Source organism: Lynx canadensis, chromosome F1, assembly GCF_007474595.2.
Source record: "Lynx canadensis isolate LIC74 chromosome F1, mLynCan4.pri.v2, whole genome shotgun sequence".
Lineage (NCBI taxonomy): Eukaryota > Metazoa > Chordata > Mammalia > Carnivora > Felidae > Lynx > Lynx canadensis.
Window position 1 is genome coordinate 34,019,102 of NC_044319.2, and position 13,576 is coordinate 34,032,677.

Consider the following 13,576-nt stretch of genomic DNA (forward strand, 5'->3'; position numbering starts at 1 on the left):
TCCACTCCCCCGCGCCCATATTATCGACATTCCCCGGCCCCCCACCCAGGGTGCCAGTCTCTGCCTATAATCCCGTCAGCAGCCAGCTGCTTGGCAACAAAACGGCCAGCTCAGCAGCTCTCCCCACACATCCCTGGGGGAAACCATTCACCTTATCACCAAAGAGAGAGAGAAAACGCCCATCTGTTACAGCTCAGCGCTAGAAGCCTCATAATTGTATCAGCACACAGGCTGCATATCAGATTTTCTTGTTTTCAGCGAGCACTTAGGGAGATTTCACTCTCCTTTTATTGTTGTTTCCTCCCCAGCAAGTGACTGTATTTCATCTCCACCGAGGCACAATGAGAGAAATTTCCAAGCAAATTTGTCGCCTAATGATTCTAGGGAAGGTGCTTAGAACCGTAAATGTCTTCTGGAAAATCCGTAGTGGAGCCCAGCTCTGTAAACTTTGTGAAATTAGCACATAGTATATGCACAACTCTTGTGCCGGGTCCACACTCCGAACGAAGCTAGTAATAATATCAGAAGTGCTCCCAGAATAAGCATTGCTCTGCACGAAGGGCAGTAGCCTTTGCAAATTGACTAGGGTTTCCAAAGACATCAGCAAGGGCAAGGTGGAAATCACATGGTAATTCAGACACGAATGTGTGGGACTTCTAAGTGTGCTAGGAAATTATCAAGCTGGGAAAACATGCTTGGACTCGTAAACAAACACTTCCCGATGACATATATGACCATAGTGGGCTTGTTTCTCTATTTGCAACATAGAAAAAAAATCCTGCTGCCCCTGACTTTTTTGCTCTCCCCCAAAAAGAAGACAGATGATTGAATTTCATGAGGTTCTTTGAACACTGAGAAATAAAAAAAAAAAAAATCTGTTCAGTTAGCACGCAAGGGTTTATTGCCCGTTGTATGTCAAGGAGCATAAAATAAGGAAAAGAAACATGACCGATCCCTGCCCTGAGTCTGGTGGGGGGGATAGCTATTAAACAAATCTTCACCCAAATACATATTTAACTATTGATTAAGCGCTCTGAAAGAAGGGTATAGATTTGCTATGACGGGCATGGGATGTGATCTCATTTGGATTGGGAGCTCAGAGAAGCAGAGGATGGGGAAGAGGACCTCAAAGAGAAGGAAACAGCATGGGCAAAGGCCCTGAGGAGGCACACTGAAAAGTAGCAGAAAGAAAGCCATGGAGCCGAAGTGAGCAAGCTATGAGATGACACTACATTGGGAGATGGCTCCTGTTATGTGGCCTTCGGGTGCCATGCTAAGAAGTTTAACTTCTGAGCTAAGTGCCACGAGAGCGCATGGAGGCATTTTAAGCCAGGAAGTGGCATATTCACCTAGGATGGGATGGAAAACACTCACAGTGAAGAAATAAGAACAGTATCTGAGAAAGGTTAAGGCTGATGGTGATTTAGACCAGGCGTTGACAAACTACGACCTGTGGGGCAAATCGAGCCCATCACCACTTTTTTTGTAAATAAGACTTTATTGCGACACATTCACATCCGTTTGTTTACCCCTCGTCTATGCCCGCTTTTGCTTTACGTGGTAGAGTGGTTGCTATACAGAGTTTACGGCCTGCAGAGCTTGAAATAGTTACCATCGGGCCCTTTCCTGTCTCCCGGTTTAGAGTGGAGGGTTGTTGATGTCTCTGTAGGTAAATGAACCAAATCAAGGTGTATCTTAAAGTTCAATGACAAGACGGTCAGCCTAAACTCCCACCTGTTCTTATTCAGAAGGCTCATAGGGGAAATTGAGAGATGTGATTGAGTTTCAGAGACTGTCATCTCCGCAGTGACAGAGATTTGTATGCGTTTATTCACCTTAGCCTTGTACTCTTCAATCTTACTGGACAGATTTCACATTATCTTCGAGTTAGAGAGGAATAACATTTGTCAGCTATCATTGCATTTTCACTTAGTCGTGAGCACTTCCTGTTGGGATTAGACATCGTTTGGACACAGATGGTGACTTAAGGTTTATCTCTCTCTCTTTTTTAAAGATGTTTGTTAGAACGCCACAGGTATCTGCCAATTTGGTAACAGCCCCTAAAAGGACGTGTGGGGGATCTTTGTTAGCTACCGTATGCCCACCTACTTATGTCTGGAAGCATACCGGAAGCTCAGGAGCTTTGGGACAGGCTTGCCTTTCTTAAGTTCTCATTGTTTAATGGCTAAATGGGGACGCAGAGTTTTCTGGGTCACTGTTCGTGGTCACCAACTCAGTAGAAAGCCTACTGCGGAGCTTGGTGGTCAGGTGCTCACATTCGGAAGCCCGGCCACCTGAGTTTGAATCCTGGTTCTGCCACTGAGTAGCTGGTCAGAGGGTCACTGTGTTAATGCACGTATGACACTCAGCCTGGCCATGGCCCATAGAAATCCTCCAAAAGTTTGAACTCTTTTGTTTTTATGCTTTGTAAGAAAACCTCGTAATGAGGCAGTTGCCGTGTGTCCAGAACTTGAAGTATTATTCAGTCCTCTCAAAGAGACTGGAAAGTAGACAGAACTCTCACTGTTTTACAGTGTTATCACTGAGGCACTTTTAAACTCTTGTGGCCGGTGAGGGTCAAGCCAGGTGCCAAATACAAGTTTGCTTCATTCCAAAGTTTGTACGCACAACAGTTATTCCGACTGCTTCCTTGACACCCCTTTGTCCTAGAGAGCTTGCCCAGACTTTCCAGAGAGTGACAGACACATGGGAAAAGGGGATGTGGAGAGATGCGTCAAAGTTGCTGACATCTTATGTTTTCCCTTAATTCCCATAGGAATTCCGGGGTTGCTCTTTTTCTGATCTTCTTTCAACTTCATGGACAAAGCCGGTGTCCTTGATTGAATGTCACAACCTCTCATTGTGCACAAGGAAGGGGTTGGGGAGACCAAAGCCATGATCTCAACCACCACGGCAGTTAATAGGATCCTAACTGGATTAAAATTTTAAATGTACATGGAAATGGCTTTAGCACATTTGGACACCATGCAAGGGAGCATAAGAAGTCTGTTACTTGTTTAGAAATTTCCAATCTCACCCAGTCAAGGCAGGACCACACCGCTAACCCAGAAGAATTGTTCTAAGCCCCCTAATTTCCTGTCCTTGAAAAATACAATCTCCCTAATGTCAATCTATGTCCCAGAAGCCCTCATGATTTCAGATTTCCTTGGGGAGGCTATTTTAACACTATGGGGATAACTGTAGAAAAGACAGAATATTTTATGTATTTTCTGCTAATACTAGCCACGAAAATTAAATTCTGCTCCCTGTTTACACTCACCGAAAGTAAGCACTTAAAGGGCAAGCGGCTAATATCCACACACTTTGTGATTAATCTAATTCTCGTTTCTTCCACCTTCATTTGATATTCTATCCATAAATAATGCACAATGCACCACTCTGACAATGATATGAAATTAGAGGTGAAAAACATGTGACTCCTAAGGGGAATAACAAAGGAGGTTGTAACTCAATTTATTTATTTATTTTTAAAATAGTTGTTATTTGGGTAAATCTGCAGCGTCAATAAAGCATTCCTGTAGGGCTCCTACATCCCTGGGTGGCCTTTCATTTCATTTGCATATTGGAAATTCAGCACTTTCTCTTGCTCTAATCAAACTTGCCAAAACAAAAGAGAAGAAAAGCTGGCTTCTTGTAGTAAGGGTGTTTTAGGCACTGGGAGAGTAGAGTATTGCAGAAAATACAAAACTATTGTAGGTACGTGCTTATGAGTGTCCATCTCCCCTATTTTTTTTTTAATTTTTAATGTTTTTACTTATTTTTGAGAGAGAGAGCGCGTGGGGGGGGGGTGGGGCGCAGAGAGAGAGGGAGACACAGAATCCGAAGCAGGCTCCAGGCCCTGAGCGGTCAGCACAGAGCCCCATGCAGGGTTTGAACCCGCAAACCCTGAGACCATGACCTGAGCCGAAATCGGACATTTAACTGACTCAGCCACCCAGGCGCCCCCATCTTCTCTGTCAGTTGACTAACTCTCCAAGGCCCGATGCTCCAGCTTTTAGAGCTGTGAAATCAGATGCAGGGTGCTAAGGAGAAACACAACAGCCCTGAGAAGTTCTGGGCTCTTCACCCGCCGTGCTCCTCACCAGCCGCTGCTCTTGGACATAGCCTGAATATGTTTTATGTCGCACTTTCCCATCTCTAAAATGAAGGTGTTGGTTTATGGCCCCACATGTACCATTCTCTTTTATGTCTGTTGCTTTTCTCATACCCTTTCCTCCATCCAGTAAGCGTGTCTTCATACCCTTCATCATGGCACAGAATCTTTCTTATTTTAGGACCCAGCTCAAAAATCACCTTGACAGCTGTGGCGGAGTTCAGCGTCCCATTTACGTTGATAGTCTCTTCCGCGCACTGCTGTCTTGCTTTAGGAAACCCGTGAGAATCTCCAATGGGGGAAGGGTTCTCCTTTCGGCCTCAGGCGAAGATTGCTTTCCTTCCTATGGGAAGCAAGGCCACGTTTCTGTTTTGGAGGAGAGAACGATTGATGGCTGACGAATTACTATTGAAAAGGTCTCCGTGTAATCCTAGTTTTTTGTTCTTCTCAATTTGTTTCTGTGCACAGGCTGGGAAATCTTTGTCCCGAAGGTTCCTAGAAGGCAAAACTTAGTTGCGATTGGACATCACCATGGACCTTCAGCTCTGCTTAAGGAGTCAGAACTCCCTCCCCTGGCCCCTTGTGGCTGTCACCCAGGTGTCCTCAGATGTAGCTGTGGGCTTCAGCGGCCACAAGAATCTAGGGACCCAGACTTACACTACTAAGGAACGCCGTCCGGGACATGGACAGTCCTGGAACTGTTCATTTCTCGCCAGCGTATAGGTGGGCGGGGCAGTAGGAATAAAGTTGTCTGAACGCTATTTGTGATCAGAAATTCAGAATACACTACCCTAGAGGGAAAATATATCCCTACATTTTGCATCGCTTAAGACACTGAAGCATTAAATCGGAATCATTTTTCTTTCCTGCTACCCTTAAAGCTTTCAAACGCAAGAACTTGTCTTCCTGTTCTCTGTAACGCCACCCCTAATCATATCTGGCACAGGATATGTGCTCAGCGGACAGCGGCGGGATTGGTAAAGTCAGACAGTGCCGGTACTTTGGTGAAAGCAATCGAGCCAGAGCCAGCTCTGGGACTTCTGGGAACACTTCTTCCCTGGACCTCTCCTATCTGCTCCACAGAATAAGGAGATTGGAACAGACGGTTTTCAAAATCCTGTAGTTCTTCTGTGGATTTCTCTTTTTGTTTTCCTCTGAATTTTTACTCCACAGGGGCTAAAAGACTGAGCAATAACCAAAAAGACAAAAGTTAGGGCCAGAAGCCTGTTGGCCTGCCTTTAGTGAGGAAGGCTTTTGCAGCACTCTAAGTTTCTGATGGCCTCGAGGAGGGTTTTTCCAGGGCATTTCTTTATTCCAGTCTCAGTGGATCATCTTTGTTTCATACTTGCTGAGGGCGCACGGAAAACAAGTCTGTAGGATCAGAATCAAAGGAGTGGGGATTGGGATGCAACTTCATGAATCTTGCTTCAGTCGTTAGATCTCAGAGGATGCAAAGATCCAGGGAACAGGGGCGTCTGGGTGGCTCAGTCGGGTAAGCCGCTGACTCTTGGTTTTGGCTCAGGTCATGATCTCTCACGGTTCTTGAGTTCGAGCCCTGTTTTGGGCTCTGCGCGGGCAGCAGGGGAGCCTGCTTGGGATTCTCCCTCTCCCTCTCCCTCTGCCCCTCCCCTGCTTGTGCTGTCTCTGTCTCTCTCAACATAAATCAATAAACTTTAGGGGAAGAAAAAGATCCAGGTAACGGAATCAGATCACATAATTCAGAATAACATCCTGGGTCGTTCCTCCTTTTCTTCCTCCCTCCCCAGGTGCACCCAGTCGGCAGGTGATACTGCTGGTTTCTGGGATGGAGTCCCCTGGAATAGGGTAAATATGAGTTCATTGACCAGGGTGGCAGGGATGCCTCACCCTCTTTCCGGAAATTTACTCTTGGGAGCTACTGCAAAGGAGATTTCTCAGAGGATCTAAACCCTTAAGGAAAACTTCATGCCCTCAAGTACCGCCCAGACCATTGGGCTGAGCTTCCTGGAGAAAAGTGAGACATGATCACCGGTCAGGAACATGGGTGACTCCAGGGACATACGGGGCTCCTCATTCTCTGCCTGTGTTTTTAGATATCCGGTACAGGATCAAACCAGAAAGAGGAGAGACTAATTAGATATTGACAGCCCTTGGACACCCGTTTGTGCTGTTTATTCCTCCTGGATTCTATGAAAGGGGCAATACTTGGTGCAGAAGGCAGACGCCTCTATTTAATGAGGCGCTGTCTTCCCCTGAGGGTGTGGCCAGGTTAAATAACCCCTCAAGCGCACTTCTGATTTTCACTCCAGACCACATCTAACTTTGTGGATCTCTAGATTGTATGTGTGTGTGTGTGTGTGTGTGTGTGTTATAACAGTATTTTAAAATTAGAATGGTCCAGATAATATGATCTGACATATTTAATTAAATATTTGCAGAGGGCCCAATGTCAAATGTATTTAGAGGTCAAGAAGATAAAGTGTGTGTATGTAAAGCAGCCAGGTCAAACAACAAACGGGGTGTAGGGAAGGCTAGAACAAACTGCCAAGTGCACGTCCTGCCTAGCAAGTACCATTCTGGCCAAACCACACACTCACAGAGGCCTCGTTTGCATCGACATTCAATCCCTGGATGGGAGTCGTTGTTCAGTGCACCTTACAACATACATGCATTAATTCACCTATACAGTGAGGGGTTACATGTCAAGTGCTGGGCTAGACACCTAACGGTGACTAATCAAGGACACAGATCTGGAGTTTAAACCAATTGTGCATATTTCCTGGTTAGCTTTCATGAAAAACAGGATCCATAATTTTTTAAGCACTGAACGTAGGGGCGCCTGTGTGGCTCAGTCGGTTAAGCGTCTGACTCTTGGTTTTCGCTCAGGCCATGATCTCACAGTTTTCCTGGGTTCGAGCCCCGCACGGGGCTCCGCACTCACAGCGCAGAGCCTCCCGGGGATCCTCTGTCTCCCTCTCTCTCTCTGCCCATTCCCCACTCGGCGCTGTCTCTGTCTCTCTCAAAATGAATAAATAAACTCAAAAAACAAATTAAAAAAAAATAAACATTGAATGTAAAGAGAATAATGTAATATAGAGTGCAAGGTATTTGAAAGCACTGCCAGGGATGCTCGGGTGGCTCAGTTGGTTAAGTAACCAACTTCAGCTCAGGTCATGATCTCGTGGTTCCGTTGGTGAGCTCTGGCCCCACGATGGGCTCTGTGCCCACCGTTCACAGCTCGGAGCCTGGAGCCGAATTCTGTGTGTCCCTCGCTCTCTGCCCCGCCCCCACTCGCACGCCATGTCTCCCCAAAATAAATAAACATGTAAGTTTTTTTTTTTTCTTCCTTAAGAGGCCCTTCCAGTTTGAACATGGCTACGTAAGTCAGCATTTTCTCGTTTCCTGCCCGGAAGTTATCCCAAACCAACAAGAATGGGAAGCAAAGGCACGCGTGCGATTTTGGACGGAACGGGGTGGCTGCTGAAATCTGAAGCCACAGGTTTTAAGTTTGGTTGTTCCTGTTTTGTAATTTAAGTCAGCGGAAGTTCTGCCCAAAGCAAAGGGGATCAGGCCGGGATGCGAAGGAGCGGACCCCGAAGGAGAAGGAGGTGGCCTCAAGTTTCACACAGAGGCACAGGTTAGGTGTCATAAACTTGAAGAGTGCAGTCTGAGATATAGCCTAAGTAGTGGGGCCGGGGCTGCTGGTCCGGCCAAGGGGATGAAGCCAGGCCATGCGAGGAATCATGGAGACGAGTCAACTATTTCCTAGCAGTATGGCAGAGGACCCAACCTTGACTTGCGGAAACCCACATACCTTTGTTTATTGTTTGGCAGAGGAGAAATCAAGGAGAAAGAACTCACACAGAAGACCTTAGACATGAAGAAAATTCTGGCTAACCTGGGACATGGCCCTGACTTCTCCCAACATAAACCAGCAAATCGTTGGTTTGGGGAGGGAAAAGAATCTCCTTCAAAGATGAATAATCCAAAAGAAGCCACTGGAGGATCTGAAAATATGGTCAAATATTTTTCCCCAATGAGAAAAGGAACAACCAAACTTAAAGCAAGGATTTCTATGAGATAAGAACACACACACACGTGCAAGAATTCAGGAGGACAGGAGCTGAAACGTGATATAGCGGAGTGCAATAAAGGAATGGTGGGGGGAAGCGATCATGGCAAGGAAGTCGAAATGGAAAGGAGAAGGAATAAATTCAAAAGCTGATTTTGCAATCAAAGAAAACACTTAAGCTGTTGGCTAGAAGGGGAGGAAGCACAAATAGACAAAATAAGAAATTGTACCTCTACACTAAAGGTAGAGAGGACATTAAAAGAAACCACTGAGCCACATTTTATACACATAAATTTGAAGACACAGGTAAAATGAAGTATATACTAGAAAAAATACTAGAAACAGTGGACAGACCAGTTACTACAAATGAAACAAGGGAAATAATATTTTCTCTCTCCTACACACCAAAGGCATAAAATCCGGTTTTTGAAATTCTACTAAAAGTCTAAAGAACGGAATAAAACTTGGTGAATGAAACCATTCTAGAGCATTGGCCATGGTGGTGGGGTGGCGGAAAGGAAGACTTTCAAATACTGAGGGTAATCTTCATATGAAACTTTACATTAAAACCTGATAAGGATGGCACAGGAAAATAAAACTATAGATGAATCCTGTGTATCAATATTAATGTAAAAAAGCTAAATAAATTAAAAATATAAGCCACACTCCAAAATGAACAAATCAGGAGACTATAGATGCTGGAGAGGATGTGGAGAAACGGGAACCCTCTTGCACTGTTGGTGGGAATGCAAATTGGTGCAGCCGCTCTGGAAAGCAGTGTGGAGGTTCCTCAGAAAATTAAAAATAGACCTACCCTATGACCCAGCAATAGCACTGCTAGGAATTTATCCAAGGGATACAGGAGTACTGATGCATAGGGGCACTTGTACCCCAATGTTCATAGCAGCACTCTCAACAATAGCCAAATTATGGAAAGAGCCTAAATGTCCATCAACTGATGAATGGATAAAGAAATTGTGGTTTATATACACAATGGAATACTATGTGGCAATGAGAAAAAATGAAATATGGCCCTTTGTAGCAACGTGGATGGAACTGGAGAGTGTAATGCTAAGTGAAATAAGCCATACAGAGAAAGACAGATACCATATGGTTTCACTCTTATGTGGATCCTGAGAAACTTAACAGGAACCCATGGGGGAGGGGAAGGAAAAAAAAAAAAAAGAGGTTAGAGTGGGAGAGAGCCAAAGCATAAGAGACTGTTAAAAACTGAGAACAAACTGAGGGTTGATGGGGGGTGGGAGGGAGGGGAGGGTGGGTGATGGGTATTGAGGAGGGCACCTTTTGGGATGAGCACTGGGTGTTGTATGGAAACCAATTTGTCAATAAATTTCATAAAAAAAAAAAAAATATATAAGCCACACTGAAACAGTGAGGTTTACTCCAGGAAGAGAACGGTGGTCTTTGAAAATATATTTCACCATTTTTATGGAGCAAAGGAGACTGCCAGATAGGCTTCTCCACGGGTACTGAAAAAGGCATTTTATATTCTAGATTTACTTTTCAAAAAAAAAAAAAAAGAAGAAGAAGAAAGAAAGAAAGAAAGGAACGAAAGAGTTCATGAAATGGAAATAGATAGAATTTCTTTAATGCGAAAAAATATATCTCAGCTGCAAAGCCAGAATCATGCTTCATAAGAAGCACCAGAAACATTAACAGACAGCAGTGGAATCAGGAATAGAATGTCCTATGTCACCACTGCTCTTCAGCATCATCTGGAAGTTCTAGCAAACACCATCCCGTAAGAGGCAGGAATCGGAGGCATGCAACGTGGAAAGAAATTTGTAAAGTTATTACTTGCATATGATATAACTAAAACCTATCACAAACAGGAGAATTCAGTGAGATGAAAGGGGAGCTAAGAACAACTAGTTAAATTTCAATAGAAGAATAAAAAAAATTTAAAAAAAAAGGGGCGCCTGGGTGGCTCAGTCGGTTGAGCGTCTGACTTCGGCTCAGGTCATGATCTCGCGGTCTGTGAGTTCCAGCCCCGCGTCAGACTCTGTGCTGACAACTCAGAGCCTGGAGCCTGCTTCCGATTCTGTGATTCCCTCTCTCTCTCTCTGCCCCTCCCCCACTCATGCGCGTGCACGCTCTCTCTCTCTCTCTCTCTCTCAAAACTAAATAAACGTTAAAAAAATCTAAAAAAACCCCAAAATACCTGGTGTAAATTTAACAAGAAATATATGTACTTGTGTGCGATGCATGCGTATCAGATACGGCTACTGAGGATATGCAACAATTTACACAAAGTGATAGGCCCATCATGTGTTGAGATAAAAGGACTCAGCAACACAAGACTATCAACGATTCCTTAGATAAACATATATTTCATGTAATCCCAGTTTTTCAAAAACAGCTAAAAAAATCTGTGTTTGGAAGCAGACAAGCTGATTCTGAAATTCAAGTGGAAAGCTACATGAAGAAAAGGAAGAAAATGGAAATAAATAAAAAGGAGAGGGAAAGACTAGCATTACCAGATACTATACAAAATTGCCAGGTTGCAAACATTAAATTTTTGGTTCTGGCACATGAGTTTGCTGGCAGTCAATGATGCGGAATTGGAAATCTAGAAATAGGTCTGGAGATGTATGCAACTTCCGTATATGATAAATTTCCATTTCATATCAGTGGGAAAAGATGAATTATTCAATACATTTTATGGGGAAACTGGGTCACTATGCGGAAAAAAATTAAGTTGGATTCATGCTTCAAGTCTTATAATGGGATAAATTGAAAATAGATCAAAGATTAAGGGGTGAAAAACAAAACAATAGAAGTACTAAAAGAAACCAAGGAAAATTTATTTTGTAATCTCAGAGTGCCAAAGGCCTTTCTAATTATGTCACAAATCTCAGGAACTGAAAGGAAAGACTGACACATTAAATTACAACAAATAAGAAAAAATATATACATTTACGGCAAAAGTACCACATGCAATCGAATCAAAAGTTTTATGGTAAGCTCTGAAAAAAAGTACTTCCAAACTTATCACATAAGAAGTCTCATTCCCCTAATATATAAAGAGTTAATATGAATCAATAATAAAAAACCAACACCCCTAAAGAAAAAAATGGATAAAAGTTATAAATGTACAGTTCATGAGAAAGGAAATTAAAAATTGGCAATTGACCATGTGAAAAGACACCCAACTTCATTTATGTTAAGAGACATGGAAAAAAGACTAGTAAAGAGATACCATTTTTCACCTCTCATATTGTCAAAGATGCAAAAGTTTCATGACCTGCTATCCTGATAAGAGTGTGGGGACATTGACTCTCATGCTTTGCGGGAGACTGTAAATTGGAGCCACATTTATGAAGGACATTTTGGCAGTATTGAACATATCTTGATACTCAGTAATTTCATCGCTGGAAATTTAACCTAAATAAATGCTTTTGCAGGCATAAAATGGTGACTATACAAGATTAACCACTGATGGTTGTTTTCTGCGGTGAGTGGGTGGGAACACCCTAAATCTCTTTTAGTAGGAAACCGGTTGAATAAATGATGGGGCAGCCACACAATGGGATATTATGTAGCCATAAAGAAGAGCCAGAAACTCTGTGGGCTCGTAAGGACAAATCGCTAACATTTGTTAAGTTAAAAAAGGGAAGGGAATGATAGTATATTCAGCATACCGCCATTTGTGTAAAAGGCTGGTACACACACACACACACACACACACAAGCACATTTGTGTGTACATAAAATCTTTAGAAGTATTCACAAGACAGCAATTGCCTATGGGAAAGGGAGCTAAGCATCTAAGGAATCAAAACAGAAAAACTTTTGACTTGTGTGCTCTTTTTTATCTTCTAAATGTCAAACCATGTTGAAAGTACTGTTTATATAAAAATGCAATTCAAAATATTAATTAAAACAAAGTTAAAAATCAAAAGAAGTAACTTTCTATAAAGCTCAATTTATTCAATTTTATTTATTTATTTGTTTATTCAATTTTATGTCAAAACATCTCTCTTTTATAATATAGTGGTGAAGTCAATGTAAGATACATTTTTTGAAATATAATGCCTTTAATTTTCCAAATAAAGAGAAGGCAACCATTTAAAAATATTATACCTGGATATATAGGTCTGGGGCACTTACACATGACCTTGATATTTTAAAACCTTGGAATAAAGGGGCGCCTGGGTGGCTCAGTTGGTTAAGGGATGAACCTCGGCTCAGGTCATGGTCTGGCGGTTTGTGAGGTCGAGCCCCGCGTTCGTCTCTGTGCTGACAGCTCAGAGCCTGGAGCCTGCTTCAGATTCTGTGTCTCCCTCTCTCTCTGCCCCTCCCCTGCTCGTGCTCTGTCTCTCTCAAAACTAAATACACATTAAAAAAAAACTTTGGAATAAATAAAGAAGATAAAATCATATACATAAAAATAGGAAAATGTGAATCAGGAAAAATGTTACTTCTTACATCTTCATAAATAGTATAGAAAAGCGTCAACATATTCTTCGATGATAGAGATGGGGACGCCCAATTATTGAAAAGGAGGGGGCATAAAATATGAGGAAAGCGTAAATACCTCAGAAGAACTATGGAAACAGCTGTTGCTGAATAGTCAAGAATGTAAAATACTGAAAGTTAATTATATGCTTTTTATAGCAATTTGAAATGGACCCAGTGATCTGATTCCACAGTTTTAAAAACACTGACATTATTTTTTTCCAGCTCTGCAGGGTTGGGCTATAAGACTGTGACAGTGGCCATGGTGAAGCTAGCTTGTAACTCACTCACACATTTCACTTCACAGTTTGCGAATCATTTCCATTTACGCGATTTTGATGCTTCGCTCCAATCTTCAAGGCTCTTCAAGGCAAATATTTTTATTTCATTTTTACAGACCTGGAAGCGAAGTTTGGTTTGCTTAAGTGACTTGCTCACAGTGATATAGCTAGGCATTGTAGCGCTGGAACTCAAAAATATCGTGGCTGCTGTCTAGACTTTATTGCTGTAAATCAGGCTGTCTACCTTCAATATTTCTTGTTTCACGGAGACTGCGGGAGTGTCCGCCCTGCAGAAGCAGGCTGCCAGCATCTGAGGAAATCATCCAATCATTCTTGCATTAAACCCCAATAGATTTCTCAAACACAATCTTCCTCTAATTGTGTCTTCTATGGGAGCAGTCATTTCTTTGGTGTGTAAGTGTGAGTGTGTGTGTGTAATGATGTTATCTCTATACCATCAGGGCACCTGCACATTTGCATACTGGGAAGGAACTGAATAAAACATGAGGTATTTTATTCCAATGGGATGTAAGATCCTCAAAGGATATTTACAAATGTACTCAAGTCCTCAGAATCAATCAATCCCTGAATCAACAAATGTTTTTTGATTCCCCGATCTGTGCCTCGCACTAGGATAAATGCTGTAGGGGAA